General features: G+C 40.0%; 1 protein-coding gene across 1 annotated transcript in view; it reads right to left on the minus strand.

Moving 5' to 3' along the window:
* Positions 1–389: 389 nt before the first annotated feature.
* LOC105725999 (zinc finger protein 701) overlaps positions 390–18,533 on the minus strand; it is an 83,733-nt gene continuing 65,589 nt past the window's right edge. Inside the window, exons 10-12 of the mRNA XM_064367339.1 lie at positions 9,162–9,300; positions 6,542–6,736; positions 390–2,959 (exon numbers count right to left, since the gene is read on the minus strand). The gene's annotated coding sequence lies outside the window, so the exon portion shown is untranslated. The remainder of the gene's footprint in view (positions 2,960–6,541; positions 6,737–9,161; positions 9,301–18,533) is intronic.

Consider the following 18,533-nt stretch of genomic DNA (forward strand, 5'->3'; position numbering starts at 1 on the left):
GTTCCTCCTGGACACCTCTCTGGATCCTAGGCCCCTGCGCTGGGCGCTCTGCATCCACACCGATGAGACGGAGCGGCTGCTGGCGGAGTGGACTGCCTGACTTTGTCACCCAGGTGCCCAGCCTCAGGATTCCTGCTGCTGGGGGCGTGGGCCTGGTCTGGGTGTCCAGCCACTTGCTGCAACCATGCCACGTCTAGGCTGCAGGGGTGACTCGGGCGCCAGCGGTGGCTTGGGGGCCGGGTACCTGATGTCCCCAGGGTCAAGTGCATCGCCTGCCTACCTGAGGGCCTGCTCTGCCTTGGCCTCCTCCAAGAGCGCAGGGGCCACCAGGCAGCAATTTAGGAATGCTTAAATTGAATCAAATATTCTTTCCCTCTCTTTGAGAAATAAGTGGCGATTTTGTTTTGTTTTGTGTTGTAGACTCAGCTACAGCAAAAAACAAAGGCGATGCAGAGGTGAAGGTGCACAGCCAGTTCCTCTACTGATTACCTCCAGACATCAATGTTCAGCGTAACTGCTTTGCTTGTCACTTTCACCTCAACACTTACATATGCCTACAGATCTGTTCAATCACAACTTTTGGATTTAGAATTATTTAATACACAATTATTTCATAATAATTTAATGCCCAAGCTATTTTTAATAGTTCACCATCTCTGCAATCCTGAATTACTCATTTTTTCTTTGTTTATAAAACCATTGCTATAGTAAGATCAAAATCACAAAAGTCACATTTCATTGGGTTAAAAAACATTAAAACATATTATATATAAAAGATGATAAAATATATTTGTTTCATCATAAAAATTATGGGTTTGCAAAATTTTTATGTCTAGCTACATTCCTATGATTCTTTAACTTTGACCCCTAAAATCTTATGTCCTCACATTTCAAAACCAATCATGCCTTCCCAACAGTCCCACAAGTCTTATTTCAACATGAACTGAAAGGTCCACAGTCCATAGACTCATCTGTGAAAAGGCAAGTCCCTTCCACCTACGAAGCTATAAAGTCAAAAGCAAGCTAGTTATTTCCTTGATACAATGGGGATACAGGCATTCCAAAAATACAGGTGTTCCAAATGTGAGAAATTAAGGTGTTACAGGTCCCATCCAAGACAGAAATCCAATAGGGCAGTCAAATTATAAAGTTCCCAAAAAATCTCCCTTGACTCCAGGTCTCATATCCCTAACCCTAACCCTATCTCTAACCATAACCCATAATCCCTAACTTTAAGACTAACCATGAACCCTAAGCCTAACCCTGCCCTAACCCTAACCCTGACCCTAACCCCTAAACCCTAACCTTAAACATAGTCCTAGCCCTAACCCTAACTTGCTGTAGGCCTAACTCTAACACTAACTCTAGCACTAATCCTAACCCTAAACCTCACACTAACCCTAACCCTAAGCCCAACCCTGACACCTAACCCTAAACCAACCCCAACCCTACCCCCAACCCTAATCCTAACTTTAACCCCAACCCTATTTCTAAACCTAACCCTAAAACCATAATCCTTACCCTAACCACTGCCCTAAACCCTAATTCCTACTCTAAACTGTAAACCTTAACACTAACCCTTAATCCTAATCCCTAACCTTACTCCAATTACCCTTAACTCTAAATCTAACCCAAGCTTAACCCTCAATCATGAACCCTAATGTTACTTTTACCCACTCTAATCCTTACCTTAAGCTAAACCTACTCTAACTTGGATATAACCCTAATCCAAAATCTCACAAAAATTTTCATCCTAACCCTTCACTGTAACTCTGACCTGTCAACCTAACCATATTAGTCAGCCTAATCTCTCCCTCTAATCTCTACTATGGAGCTCTCAGCCACCAACCTGAACCTCCTATCTTAGAGCCCTTATACCATAATCTTTAACTGGTAAACTCTTAGCCTGTAAAGCCCTATGTCCTGATTTTGTAATATCCTTACACACTAGCTCTGTAAATACTAACCACAATCTATACCCAATCCCACCCTGATCCATCCTACACAGTGTCATGCCATTTCAAGGACTGAAATCTACAGATCTATAACCTCAGAAATGCAGACTTAGTAATCCTCAACAAAATAATAGTAAATTTAAACCAACAGCATTTGGAAAGGATCAAACACCACGAACGTGATTTCTTTATCCTAGAATAGCAACGCTGGTTCCACACACTAACACCATCCATGCAGCACACTGTATTACTAGGATGAATGGAAAACACTCCATAATTCTCTCAACTGATGCAGAAAGGGCTTCCGACAAAGTTCAACACCATGTCACAATAAAAAACACTCACAAATCTAGAAAGAGAAGGACATTTCTTAAACATGATAAAAAGCAATTTTGTAAAACCAACAGTAAACATACTCAATTGTCATCACTGAAAGGTTTATTCCTAATAGAATAACAAGGCACAGATACCTACTTTTACTCTTATATTCATATTGGAAGATACAAGTAGGGCAATTATACAAGAAAATAAAATAACAACTATTCAAGGATCAATTATCACCTGATCTCATACATAGAAATTCCTAAGGAATGTTTAAAAAATTATTAAACAAATTGGGTAAACGTACAAGCATAATACCAATACAAAAATCTATTTTATTTTATTACCTTTTTTTTTTTTTGAGATGGAGTTTTACTCTTGTCATTCAGGCTGGAGTACAATGCCATGACCTTGGCTCACTGCAACCTCCATCTCCCAGTTTCAAGCAATTCTCCTGCTTCAGGCTCCTGAGTAGCTGGGATTACAGGCATGCGCCACCACACCCAGATAATTTTTGTATTTTTAGTAGAGACAGGTTTTGTCATGTTGCCCAGGCTGGTCTCATACTCCTGACCTCAAGTGATCTGCCCACCTTGGCTTCCCAAAGTGCTGGTATTCTAGGTGTGAGCCACCACGCCTGGCAGAAAAATCCATTTTATATGCATACACTAGCAATGAATAATCTGAAAAGGAAATTATAAAAATTTCACTTTAAATAAGACCAATAACAATAATAAGGAATAAATGTAATCAAAGGCAAGACTTAGATTGGAAAAATTATAAAACATTGCTTAAGGAAATTAAACAAAGCCCAAATAAACGTAAAAACCCAAATAAATGTAAAAACATGTTACCTTCATGGATTTGAAGACAGTATTTATCAAGTTTGCCAAATTACCAAAGCAAACTACAGATTCAATATTATTCCTACGAAAATCCCAAAGGCCTTGGGATAGAAATGGGAAAGCTGATCCTAACGTTCATGTGGAATTTCAAGGAACCTGAAAAGCCAAACCGATCCTGAAAAATAACTCCAAGTCTGAAGGTTCACACATCCCAGTTTCAAATCTTATTACAAAGCAATAGTAATCAAAACAGCATGATACTGGCACAACAATAAAGATCAATTGAACTGAATTGGGAGTCCAGACATAAAACAATGCCTCCATGCTCAACTGATGTCAGACAAGGTCCATAACCATTAAATTGGGGGAAAAATGCTGTCCTCAACAAGTGATGTAAGGCAACCTGCAATCCACATAAAGGGACATGAAATTGTATCATTTCCTCATGTCACACAAAAATTTTAACCTAAAATGGATCAAAGATCTAAATATGGCAAAACTAAAATCTCTAGAGAAAACATACAGTTAAACCTTCATGACCTTAGATGTAGCAATAATTTCTTAGATCTGACACCAAAACCACAAGCCAAAAAAGGAAAAATAAATCAACTGATTTCCTCTAAATGCAAAACTTTTATGCCTCAGAAGACAGGAAGAAAAAAGCTGAAAGACAGAATTGTTATAAAAGAAAAAACAACTGTCTTCTAGTATACTCTCAACACTCAGCACAGAACACTTCTATTAACAAATGCATGGGTTTTTTCCCCAGACAGACCAAATCTTGGGTACCAGCTGGATGTCCTACAGTGCAATCCAATTCTGATACTAACTGGAGAAAGCATCAGACCCCACAGGCTAAGGGCTCAGTCCTAAGAAGGCAGGTCATGCCCCTTGTTGCTTGCAAATTCAATTGACAAGCACAAGGATGATAAAAAGAAAGTGACTTTATGACAGCGCTTAGCTGAAGGGAACACACAGGCTCTTGCCTTAAGGAAACCGCTTCCACTTTCAGGGCAGAAAGTGGGAGCTTTAAAAGGAGGACTTGGCAGAATGGCATGCAGGGGATGGGATGAGGAGGCGCAGGGTCTATGGGACTTGCTCTGATGTTTTGTCCATTAGGTGGTCTTCCTAGTACCACCACGGGCAGAGCTAGTTTGTAAAATGACTGTTGCATCCTGGCAATCTCCTGGAGGGGAGAGATCCGGAGGTGCCTAGTTAGTTTCCAGATTCGGTCCCTGGAACTTCTAAGTAAGCACACAGTTAGAAAAGCTTGCGGTGTAGCAAGTAATCTCGTGGAGAGACAGTAAAGCTCATCACTGCGTTCCTGAAGAGCTAAGCAGGAAGTGCAGGACAAGAAAAGCAGTAAAAGTAACTCATTTCTTCTTTAAGAAAATACGGGCACTCAGTTATAAGACGGGAATCACAAACGGTAGGTTCCCAGGCTACCTTCCGTCTGACTTGGCCGCAGATTGGAGGCTCCCACAACACCCTTACTGGGTTCAGCAATTTACTATGGCACATTACAGAACCCATGAAAACAGTGTACTTACTATTGCTGACTTATTGCCAAGGATATTTTAAAGGCTACAAATGAACAGTCAGATAAAGAGAGGCACAATGTGAAGTATGTGGAAGGGGTGCAGGCCTCCCATGCCCTCCCTAGATAGGATCTTCCCAGCATCTCCCCATCTTCAGCAACACAGATGCCCACACTCTCCCAACCCGGTCCTTTATTACATAGGCAGATTGGTTACATGAGTGGCCATAAGTGATCAACTCAACCATCAGCACCTCTTCCCTTCACAGAGATGGGAAGGGAGATGAAATTCCAAATCCTCTAATCACAAGGTTGGTTCCCTTAGCAGCCAGCCCCACTGAGGCTGTCCAGGTGCCCCCAGCCATCAGTCATCTCATTAGCACACGAAACACACATCACCTCATACATTCCAAAGGCTTAGAGCTCTGTCTCAGGACCCCGCGGCAGAGACCACACATTAACTCTTGTTATTTTCCAATAACCACACAATGGAAGAAAAAACCTACACATTACATACTGCATAAATGTCTGTTATCCAGAATGTATAAATAACTTTTATAACTCAACAACAAAGACAACCCAACCTAAAAATTGATAAAGGACTTTAACACACACTTCACCAAGAAACACATAAAAAGATGCTTAACATCATTACTCACAATTAAAACCATAAAGAGATACCCCTTAACTCACACTAGAATACTTATACTAAAAAAAAACAAGTGTTGACAAAGATGTGCAGAAATTTGAACTATTAAACACTGCTTGTGACAATATGAAATGGTGCAGCATACGTGTAAAATAATTTGGTGTTTCTTCAAACAGTTACAAATAGATTTACTGTATGACTCAGTGATTCCATTCCTAGGTATATACCCCAAAGACCTGAAAACAGGTGTTCAAACAAAAACTTGCATGCTCTTTAAATGTGTCAAGATCATAAATATGCAGGAAAGTCCTGGGAACAGTGCCCGGAAAACTGGATCAGAATGAAAAAACACATTACACTCCCAGGTGGGGAGGAGGTAAAAGTGAAATGAGCTTGTGAACTGAATTATCACGTAGGAACCGTGCTGATTTCCTGATCTAGGGGTGATGTGATGATAACCCGGGAGAGTGTCCGTGCTTTGGGTAAAATATACCGGAGTGTTTTGTGGGACATTGCAAACGTGGTACAGCAATAACTGCTGGGGACTCTGAGAAAAGAAACAGGTTATATTTTGTACTGCTACTGGAAGTTCCCTAGAAGTATGACATTATTAAAAAGTAAATTACTTTTAAAACTGCCATATCAATACTATGCCAGAAAAGCAGAGACATCATCAAAATCCACTATAGAGGCTACACTTCATCCAAAGCTGTGAACCCTTATTATATAAAAGCCTCAATGTCAACAGACTCCACTTAGCAGATACTATTATATTTATTAGTGCTAGAGGCTACCGTGTGGATACATTAGTGTTACGGCACGGTGTGGATACTAGTGTTAGGGCATGGTGTCCATATTATATTGGTGTTGGAGAACAGTGCAGATGTTACGTTAGCACTAGGGCACAGTGTAGATAGTATTACATTGGTATTAGAAGCAACGGTGTGGATATCAGATTAGTGTTAGAGTATGGTGTGGCTATTGTACTGGTGTGAGGGCACGGCATGGATATCATAGTAATGTTAGGGCATGGTGTGATTATTATATCAGAGGCCACTGTGAGAATACATCTTAGCAGCCACTGTGTCTGGGACGTTGACAATGATATCAGGGTGTAGTCGTAACGAGGGGATTTGGGGATTTCATTTTTCTATATGAATTTCTTCCTTTGCTGAGTAATCTGAAGACTCTCTTCTCTGCACTCAGGGCCATGGAAAGGAAGCTTTTTACTCACCAATGAACAACACTTAGTTGACATGACTCTTGTGCTGCCCTGAGGAAGTCAAATCTCCTTGCTGCTTCTGGCACCTCACAGGGAAGTTGGTCAGGGGTGTGTTCGCGCGCCCTCTGGTGGCGCCAGAGCTCAGCACAGACACTCTTGCTCAGTTTCTTGGTGGATGTGCACCCCTGCCTGGCTGTCCTGAAATACCTAAAAAATTCAATATTCACTTTATTCAATGTAATAATTTTGGAAATTGAAACCAAAATGAAGCCCACTGTAGCATCCTTCCCAAAGATGGTGACAGAAGACTCTGGAAGCCATGTAGAATGAAATGAATATATACACAAATTAAGAAAAACAAAAACCTACTCAAAATAGTCCAGAGACTGTAATTTGAAATGCAAAACTATAAAAAATCTAAAAGAAAATCTATATGACATTGGGTTTGGTGTTGAGTTTTAGCACACGGCATCAAATGCCAATTCATGAAAATATTGATAACACAGACTTTATAAAACTAAGTATTCTACTGTGAAAACCTGTATTAAGAGAACAAAAAGACAAGACAGACGTGAGAAGATATTTACCAAATACATACATAATTTTAAAACTGGGTAAATATCTGAACAGATACCCAACCAAAGCAAATATACCAATGGTAGGCTGGGCATGGCGGCTCATGCCTGTCATCCCAGAACTTTGGAAGGCTGAGACAGGTAAATCATCTGAGGTCAGGAGTTCCAGATCAGCCTGGCCAACATGGTGAAACCCCATCTCTACTAAAAATACAAAAAATTAGTCAAGTGTGCTGGTGGGCACCTGTAATCCCAGCTACTTGGGAGGTTGAAGCAGGAGAATCGCTTAAACATGGTAGGTGAAGGTTGCATTGAGCCAAGATTGTGCCATTGCACTCCAACCTGGGTGACAGCACAAAACTCCATCTCAAAAAAAAAAAAGATGTTAATAGCATAACTGATACATGTTGACATGTTAATACAAGGGGAAACTAGGTTGGGTCTACACAGGAAATCTGCATTTTCTTCCCAATTTCAATGTGAATCTAAAACTAATTTAAAATAAAACCTTTATTTAAAAATTGGATTTTTTAAAATATATGCTTAATTACTTGTACTAATAATAAGTAGTAATTGACACTACTACTTTTTAAAATAAGAGCATTCGTGATGCTGCAAAGTAAATTATGCAAACTAATATATAATTTCAAGGAAATGCCTCTTTTACATGTTTTATATTAAAATAACACATACATGTAAACATATTTATCATATCTTTTTTCTTGTGGTGTGGTTCACTCTCTAGGAAAGCTGGTTGCCTTAGAACCAAGGAAAAAATTCATATTTTGGAGACAATTTCAATTTATGGCCGGACGTTTTCAAAAGTATAACTCTTATTTTAAAGACGTTAAAATAGCAAATTGTGGCTGAATCACCTATTCTAATGAATGCTTATCTTTGTTTTCTTTCCCAGCATTCCTTTTACCTACAGTACAGCAAAAGCAAACATTTGCCATTGGAAAAAGTATTCAAAGACAGGAAGACTGTAAATGGAATTTGTGACCACAATTATTCAATGTTTCATCACGATGCTTTCTAATATAGAAGAATTTAAAGGGATAGTCAAAGTTATTCCCCCAAAGATGCTTTGCAAAAATTGATGAAACTAGAGAAACAAAAGTGGTGGGACATTCAATGTGACTTTAGATGTCACTGTGTCTTGTGAGAAAAAATAAATTACCTTTTAGGGGATCACAAACAATTACTGGAAGCCTAGACTCTGGAATGTGTCTAAATTTATATGTCAATATCACTAGCAATGAATATGGTACAAAGGGATCTGTGTTTTATTTGTGTAATACCAAAGCAGTATTTAATGCTCCAAGGAAAACAAGTTATGCCTGAAATACAGTTGACAATATCAGAATCAAAATAAGCCTCCTGGCCACGCGTGGTGGCTCATGCCTGTAATCCCAGCACTTTGGGAGGCCAAGGCAGACAGATCACCTGAGGTCATCAGTTCGAGACCAGCCTGACAAAAATTACCAGCATGGTGGTGCATGCCTGTAATCCCAGCTACCCAGGAGGCTGAGGCAAGACAATTGCTTGAACCCAGGAGGCGGAGGTTGTGGTGGGCCAAGATCACGCCATTCCTCTGCCCTACTGTAACTGTAAAAATGCAGATTCACTGAACCAGACTAAACTGTATTCAGTGGAAGGCTGATCAAGGATTCAAAAGAATGCAACCTTTTGTTTTATCAACCTTCTGACCTAGAAGCACGCCCACTTCCTACTTCTAGTTGCTCCACCTTACTGGACCAAATGACTGTACATCTTACACATATTGATTGGTGTCTCATGTCTCACTAAAATGTTTAAAAGCAAGCTCTACCCTGACCACCTTGGGCCCATGTTGTCAGGACCTCCTGAGGCTGTGTCATGGGCATGTCCTTAACCTTGGCAAAATAAGCTTTCTAAATTGACTGAGACCTGACTCAGATATTTTAGGATCACAATCGGCAATCACCATGGTGTGACAGCTGACTACAGCATTCAGTACAGAGATGTAGTACACAGGTTTGTAGCCTGGGAGCAATAAGCTATACCATATAACTTACGTGTGGAGCGGGCTACACCATCTAGGTTTTATAAGGACACTCCATGGTGTTCGCACAAAGATGAAATCACTAAGGACAAATTTCTCATAAGTATCCACATTGTTAGGAGATGCTTGAGTGTATTTGAAATGGTTAAAGCCTAGGGAAAAAAAAGAAACTCAATTTGTGTTATGGTTTAATAACAAAGCTTAATAGAGTTGACATAATTCATCTAATCTAAGAGGCAAATGATTAACAGACATTATTTTATGCACCATCACAAATAGGTTGCCAATTAAATCAACTTTCTGAATAAAAACAAAAATGTGAATTTACTTTTCATAATGCCAGTAAAGTACAATGAAAATGAATTATGGTTTTTGACATGCTACAGCAAAAAGGAGGTCGCCATTAGCCTGCGGTCTTGCCTAAGCAAACGGAAACCGAATTTGGAGTCATTTAAACTGACTTGAAAAATTAACAAACCAACCAGTCAATGACAATAAGCCCAGCTGCCAGTTGGCTGTATGACTAGGGATGCTGAGGGAACCATCCTCACGGCAGGCGGTAGCCCAGCTGGAGCCAGTGAGAAACCTCACTTAGCTGCCACCACGAAGAGCTCGAAGCCCCAAGCCCTGTTTTCTGTTCTGGTGCTTCAGGTGTGATTCATTAATCATTCCTTTGCTCAAATAAACTGTTTAAATTTATTTTGCCTAAGATTCTTCTAACCCCTAAATCCTAACCCCTAACCGGTAACCCCTAACTCTAACCCTAAACCCGAGCCCTAATCCTCACCCTAAACCCTAACCTACGTTAGTTTCTACATTTGCACTGATACGTCAGTGTTGATTATTAAAACTGCTGTACTGCAAAGACCACGTGGCTTTTATAGTAACACTTTTGGACTGAGGCCTTGCATGAGCCTTAGAGGTGTTTTCTACACGAGGACTGCGGGCGTTGTATTCGTATTTCGGACGTCAAATCTGCCTTAGGAATGCCTTATTTGTGTTCTGAGGCTACGGTGTGCACCTCGCACTGCAGCCGCCTGGCCTTGGGTGGGGAGAACCTCAGCGCGCAGGATTCAGAGGGGCTTTTGGTGTCCAGTTTTCCACACTGACACCTTCTTACTAGTCTCTGACCGTAAGCAGTCAGGGCTGCAAACAAGAAGGATTTTACACACGGTGGACGCGGCCCAGAGTTGTCCCAAAGCTAGGGTGTGCCCACTAGGTCTGCACCGTGGAGAACAGCTCTGCCCTGCCCGTACCCTCCAGGTCTGTACTGAGGAAAATGCAACTTAGCAGACTGCCCTGCACACCGGCGCCCTGATGCGACGCACGCCAGCGCCGTGATGCGACACATGCCATCTGAAAAGGCGGGCTTGGGCGCCCCCTGCTGGCAGCTGGGCACTGCAGGGCCCTCTTGCTCACAATGTAGTGGCAACACGCCCCCTGCTTGCAACCAGGAAAGTGCAGCGCCCTCTTGCTCACGGTGTGGTGCCTGTGCTGCTGGGCACTCTTACTCCAGGTGTAGTGGCGGCACGTTCCCTGCTGGCCACTGGGGGCACTGCAAGACCTTCTTGCTCAGTGTCGGGGCAGCACCCCGGTGCTGGCAACCAGAGCACTGCACAGTCCCCTTGCTCCCAATGTGATGGCTGGCGCCCCCTACTGGCCTCCTTCTGCACTACTTAAAGTCAGAGCACCAGTTATTCAGCGCCCACAGTTCAGGAAATTCGAACTGAAACAGAGCTATTACTGGAAAGAGCTGATGTCACAGTTCTTGACTAACTTAGAAGAAAGATTTTCACCGAGGCAGTACAAAGATGGCAGATAACTTCACTGAAAATAAATACAGTGCAAAGAGCTTACTGTAGAAAAAATAGGTAGGCCCCAAGGGAGGAGCAGCCTGATCGTGCAGGAAAACAGCCCAAGAGTCCTGTGCAGGGAATTTTATTTTGGACTTCTTCACATTACTGCCTCTGTCTCAACCCTCCACCTGTTTTCTTTGTCTGGTTTTTCTGCTCCTGACTTAGGTCCCTGACTTGCCCCTCTTAGGCTTGTGAGACCTCCTCACTGTTGGTTAAGGCATATGTGCAGTGATCATTCCAAATCCACTGTTGGGGCTGGCTCCTTCCCACCTCCCAGGAAGGCCCTACAGCAGTCACATCTGTACCTCCTGTGCCTGCCTATCTCTTTTGAATGTCCTTCTCTGCCCTAATCTATACTTATGGTGCCAGGTTTCTCTTAAGCATGTTTCCTTTGTCCTTCTTATCAGCATGTAGGTATCAATTTTCTGACATTTTAACTGTGGAGTGAATGATGATTGGGGTATCCTAAGAGGAGTTCTAGGGTGTTTCTTTCTACAAAGGTACTTCTTCTCCCTCCTACCCACAAGTGACAAGTGCCCATCCACTCCAGCATTAGAGATGCTACTAATACATAAATTTTTGACGGTCCTTCTAGGTGAGCCTTCCCATCATATTCATGTCTAGCCATCTACCTACTCTAACAGAGCCCACTATCCTGTATCTTTCCCAAAAGTAGCAAAGGAACGATTCATTGGAAACCATAGGAAATGAAATGAATGTAGATGAAAACTTTACAACTTATACAAATAATCACTCAAAATCATCCTTACACTAAAAATGCAAAACTATGCAATTTCTAGAAGAAAACAAATAAAAGCAATGTGCCCTTGGGTTCAGTAATGAATTTTAACAAACAACACAAAGTGTCAATACAGAACAAAGAATTAAGTGGATTCTTTAAATATTAAAAGTGTATACTCTGGAAAAGACCTTGTTAAGAGAATAAAAAGCCACATACTGAAAGAAAATATAGCAAAATACATATCTGAGAAAAAAATTGTATTCAATATACTAAAAGAATCTTAAAACTAAGTAAAACAGCCCAATTAAAGATGCACGCAAATCTGAACAGACACCTCACCAAATGATTTAAGAGAAACCAGCCCTTTCAAACCGATACCAACCAACTGCCTGAAGCTGCCTCCCCTTTCTTGCCGATAAGAGACCACCTATGACAGAGAGGTTCTGGCCAGTATACGGAGGATGCACAGAGCAAGTTTTCATGTCCTCTGCTTCACCTTTTAATGTCAGAGGGCTGAAAACTTCACCCTGGGCGCATGCTAACACTACCATTTTTTGTACATGGGACCCATGGAGGAGTAAGAAACCAAACTGTGATTGCACGCATTTCTCCTTTCATAAATATTCATGACTCCTCCTAGAGCTTATTAAATATGTGTATTTGGCCATGCCACTCAGCATAAATTACTGTTTCCTTTACCTCTCCCTTGAAGTGTCTGCTTCTGGCTTCTGGCTGGAGTCTATGCTTCCAGGCCTGTTAGAAGGACTACCCTGCAGGCTGCAACCCTTTACAGGAAGTAAATCTCTCACTGGGTGCAGTGGCTCATGCCTGTAATCCCGGCAATTTGGGAAGCCAAGGTGGGTGGATCACCTGAGTTCAGGAGTTTGAGACCAGCCTGGCCTACATGGTGAAACCATGTCTCTACTAAAAATATAAAAAATTAGCCAGGCAAGGTGGTGGAAATCTGTAATACCAGCTAATTGGGAGGCTGAGGCAGGAGAATTGCTTGAACCTGGCAGGTGGAGCTTGCAGTGAGCCAAGATCACACCACTGTACTCCAGCCTGGGCAATAAGAGTGAAACCCCTTCTCAAAAATATAAATAAATAAAAATAAAAATAAAGAAATCTCTCCTTTCCAAATTTATGAACCTCATCATTCTTCAGTTGACAGTATTAAAAATTCAGAAGACCTTCCATACTCTCCCACAGAAGTCCTAGAAATTGTCATTTTGTTATTTTAGATGCCGAGAACTTGTAATGAAATGAGCAGATATGTTGAAATTGTGCTTTACCAGCTATGTATCTCTAGATCCAATCACGCAGATGTCTAAGATTAACCAAGAGACTATGTATGCCTGATTCATGGCTAAAATTTTAGCATGAAAGCTACGAGGTCTCTATTTGTGTTTTATGCCTATTAATGTATGTTACGTATATGTGATATTTTCTTAACTCCAGATAGCAATGTAAAATTCATTTATAAAATCCTCTAAAAGTGCTCTATTATAACTCAGCTTGTAAAAAAAAATTAGCATTTATAAATAAATTTTCCCCAAACTCCTAGAAACGTAGGAACTGATACAAATGTTTTTCAAGTTAACACAATTTAGATAAAACATAGTTAAATAAGATCGATTTAATATTTTGGTGTAATAAAACAACTGTTTTCAGAGCTATCACTATTGAACATAAAACAAACATAAATTTCTATTCTGTTTGAGTTCTAGTCAAATAAGCTAATATACTTACTAGATACTTAAAATCTTAAAGTTTATATATTTGATTCTAATTAAGTTGTTATTCTTATAAAAAACACCATTATTTCATGCACATTGCTAAGTGGAAGAAGACAGTCTCAGGAGAATCCACACAGTGTGACCTCATTTAGTGAGATTCTGGAGAAGGGAAACTACAAAGATAGGAAGACTTTGGCTTCATGGGGTGGGGGTTTGAAGCATTCCATATGATACTTTAATAGTGGATACCTGCACTATGTATTTGTTGAAACATGCAGAATTTTACAGCTAGATGGGTAAATCAAACTCTATTCTAATTAAATAATATTATTCAGGATGTGGAGTAGCCCAGCACAGAATACACAATATGAAAAATAATTTAACTATGTTACAAATTGCTATGGTTTGGATGTGGTTTGTCCTTGCAAAAACTCATGTTGAAATTTGACCCCCAATGTGGCAGCGTGGGAAGGTCAGGCCTAGTGCAAGGTGTTTGGATTAGGGAGATCGATCCCCCATGAATAGATCAATGCCCTCCCAATGGGGTGAGTTCTGTCTGCTCTCACAGGAATGGATTAATTCCTGCAAGAGTAGATAGGCAAAAAGAGTCTGGCTTCCTTGGCTTCCCTCTTGCTGTGATCTCTGGTGCGCCCCTTGCTCCCCTTCCACTTTCCACCATGAGGTGAAAAAGACTGAGGCCCCACCAGATGCAACTGCCCAATCTCGGACATTCCAGCCACCAGCATTGTGAGCCAAATGAACCTTTTTTACCTACAAATTACCCCGCCTCAGGTATTCTGTTACGGAAGCACAAAATGGACTAAGACACAAATGGCGGAAAAAACTCACTGAAGGTGTAGGGAAAATGGTGCTGACCTAAGTCCCTTTGAAAATGAACAGAACCTGTAGGCTGAAGGCAAATGAACTGTACTTCATCACTGGATCCATTTTATAAAGTTCCTTCCAACAGGCACAATTGTGAACAATCGTAAAACCACAGTATCTGTATCTGGAATAAAACAGTGAGTTACATGAGTCAGACGGTAGGAGCCAGGTCTCTCACTGTTGAAGTGGGAGGTTCCAAATTAGCAAGGGGAGAAGGGTAGAAAGATTCATGTGATAGTAGATCAGAGGTGAAGACATCAAAGAAAACTTATGTCTAGTTTAATACGGATACATACAGTTCCACAATGAAACCTTTGTAATTGTGTGTGTATAGGCAGGTGACATACACACATATACTTCCTAGCATTGCTAATGAGGGACAAGACACAACGTACTCATTCGGCAGCCAGATATAAGTTTTCCTATCATTCTGAAAGGAATCAGGCTCTTTGAAGAAATGTCTGATACTAGAACTGGGACAGTAAATATATGAGTCAGGATAATCTTGAAGTATCAGAAAGTAAGAAAAAAAAGTTGAACTATGTCAAAGAAAAATTGGAGCCAATAAAAAGAGCTACCAATGGGCAACACCGTAATAAATTGTGTAACATAATGCTGTAATGTTTAATACTAACTAAAGCTTCAGGTAATTATCTAGGTGTCTGTATTTGTATACGTAGGTGAATAAGCAGATGAATTTGAATAGAAATCTCCTTTGCAAAAGAATTCCAAATAAGATGTAGACACTGAGCCATGAAGAAGGTGGAGCTAACTCCTCACTCGGTGAGTATGGGCTTTACATATGTGTAAACTTATTTATCATGTTTTTTTCTTGTACTGTGGTTGTGTCCTGGGTTCCTTCTCTAAAATGCTGTTCACTATAGACCAGGAAAAAAAATAATAAACTTACAGACTCTGTTTCAATCCATGGCTAAATATTTTAAAAAGAGTGACTTTGTAAAAATATGTTCCAATGGCAAATTGATTCATTGTGACTGGATCACTTATTCCAAATACTTCTTGTCTTTATTTTGTTCCAGTGCCTACCTTTTAGCCATGATACACCAGAATCAGATATTGGCCACTGGGAAAAAATATTCAAAGAAAGAAACAACGTGAACCAAACTTGCTACCATGATGATTCGATGTTTCACCACAATGCTTTCTAAAACAGAAGAGTTTAAAAGGATATTCAGTCAATTTCCTCAAAGAGGCTTTGCAGAAAATGAGGAAACCAGAGAAACAAAAATGGCAGGACATTCTATGGGTGATTTAAATGTTTCTATGTTTTATAGGAAAAAAACCATTTACCTTTTAAAGAATCACAAGGAATTATTGGAAACCCAAACTCTGGAATGTTTCCAAATTTAGTTAAACTTCTATGTAATTATGTCTATATAACTAGTCAGGAAGTTGATGATTTTTTAAATCTGTGCCTTATTTGTGTAATAAAATACACAACGAATAATTAACACTCATAGGAAAACATGTTAGACCTTGTGAAAGGAAAATAAATCTTGGGGACCCAAAATCACTAAACTAAAGGGAAAGTCAAGCTGGGAACTGCTTAGGGCAAACCTGCCTCCCATTCTATCCAAAGTCACCCGTCTGCTCACCAAGATAAATGCATGTCTGATTGCCTCATTTGGAAAGGGTAATCGGCAAGTCAAAAGAATGAAGCCATTCATCTTTATCTACCTATGATCTGGAGCCCCCTGTCCAGCCTCCTCTTCAAGTTGTCTCACCTTTCTGGACTGAACCAATGTACATCTTATGCATAATGATTGATGTCTCATGTCTCCCTGAAATGTATAAAACCACGCTGTGCTCCTACCACCTGGGGCACATGTTGTCGGACCTCATGAGGATGCATCACGGGTACAGGCATCCTCAAACTTGGCAAAATAAACTCCCTAAAAAATCTGAGGCCTATCTCAGATTTTCCGGGTTCATACATGTAATGTAGGATGTTAGTGTTTGTAAAACAGACATTATTTATGTACTATTACAACTGTACTGCCAATTAACCTTAGAATTTCTCGACAAGACAAAAAATGATGAGGTACAAATAATATATTTAAACTTAAATAATGTTGCAAGTTGTAACATGCCTACTTTTCATTTTTTATTACTGTTTTGACTACTTTAACGATGTAAGAAAAATGAGTAATTAAAACATGAATAAAAGTGTTTACAGGGGGTGGACATGTTTCCTCCAGCCTCAGGCTTGGGGTGACTTGAAAGACACCCACCCATCACCAGCTTTCATCCCAGCTGTACTGATGGTGGCTCTAAGCATTTCTCCTTTCTCTACATGAAGATCAAACTCCAGAAACAAACCCAAATCTTACAATATGTTATGACATGCTATGACAATGAGCAGCCAAAGCTTCAAGCAAGGGAGGCTTTTGAAAACAAGACTTGTAGAAATCACAAGAATAGAAAGGCATAGACCAATGTCTAGCATAATGATACAATTAATAATGCTCAATAAAATAATCATAATTTGATACTAAGACGTATTTGAAGGATTACGGACCATGATCACTACATCCTTTTCTCAGAAAATCAAGCTGGTTTTGCCATCCCTGCAAATAAACTAAAGCCATCCCTGCAAATAAACATCAACTAAGCAGAATGAAGAAACCCAGGTACTCATCTCCACAGATGCAGGAAGCACTTTCCACAAAGTCAACATCATTTCATCATAAACACACCCAACAAACTAGGGATAGGAATTTTTGTTAACACAGCAATTAGCCTTTATGCCAAACCCATAACTAGAACCATCTCCATTGTTAGCGCCATATATGACAAAAACACAGCTAACATCATAAACAATGGGGAAAAGTGAAAAGCTCTTCCTCTAAGATCTGGAACAAGTGTGGCCACTTTTACCACGTTTATTCATCATAGTACTGTAAGAGCAGTTAGACAGGAGGATGCAACAAAAGGCAGCCAGATTGGAAAAAAGGAAGTCAAATTGTCTCTGCAGGTGAAATGATCACATACATATACGGAGAAAACCCTAAAGATTCTACAGAAAAACCGACTAGAAATAAATAAATTTACTGAAGTTGAAAGACACAACATCAATATACAAAGATGTGTAGCACACCCATGTGCCAATAGTGAAACACTTAAGAAAGAAGTCAAGAAAGCTACTTCATTACAGTAGCTACTGCCTCCACCAAAAAATGATACCTAGAGATGAACGTACCAAAAAGGCGAAATCCCACAATGAAAACTATGAAATTTAGATAAAAACTATTAAAGCAAGCACATGCAAATGGAAAGATATCCCATGTCCAGGCACTAGAAGAATATTGTTAAAATATCTATATCACCCAGTGGGATCTACAGAACAAGCACAATCCCATTAAATTGCAAAAGACATTCTTCATAGAAATAGGAAAAAAATCCTAAAATTTACATAGACATGCAAAACACCTCAGACAAAAGAATCTTGCATAAAAAGAAAAAAGCTGGAAGCATCACACTACCTAATTTCAAAATATACTACAAACCTATAGTAACCAAAACAGCATGGAACTGGCACAAAAAAGGGGCAAGGGAGAGACAGAGATAGAGACAGATGAATGACAGACAGACACAGACAAATGAAACAGAATAGAGAACTCAGAAATAAATTCACGCATTTACTGTCTACTCATTTTTAACAAAGGCACCAAGAAGACCCACCATTGGGAAGGACAGTCTCTTCAATAAACCGTGCTAGGAAAACACAACACCCACATGTACAAGAATAAATCTAGACTGTTATCTTACCATATACAAAAATCTACTCAAAATAAAGATTTAAACATAGTACCTGAAACTATGAAACTATCAGAGAGGAAAAAAATAGGATAAATGCTTCATGAAATTGGTTAGGACAAGGGATTTTCAAACAGACATCAAAAGCACAAGCAGCAAAAGCAAACATAGACAAATGCAATTACATTAAACGTAAAAGCTTCTGCGAAGCAGAGGAAGCAATCAGTAGCACGAAGGAACAATCCAGAAAATGGAAGAAAGTATTTGCAAACTATGTACGAGGCAAGGGTTAATACCCAAAACATATAATGAACTCAAAACTACTCAAAAGCAAAAATACAAATAATCTGATTTAAAAATCAGAAAAAGATTTACCCAAAACCTTTGTT

This window comes from Aotus nancymaae, unplaced genomic scaffold, assembly GCF_030222135.1.
Source record: "Aotus nancymaae isolate 86718 unplaced genomic scaffold, 86718_ANA_hifiasm-v0.15.2.pri h1tg000069l, whole genome shotgun sequence".
NCBI lineage: Eukaryota > Metazoa > Chordata > Mammalia > Primates > Aotidae > Aotus > Aotus nancymaae.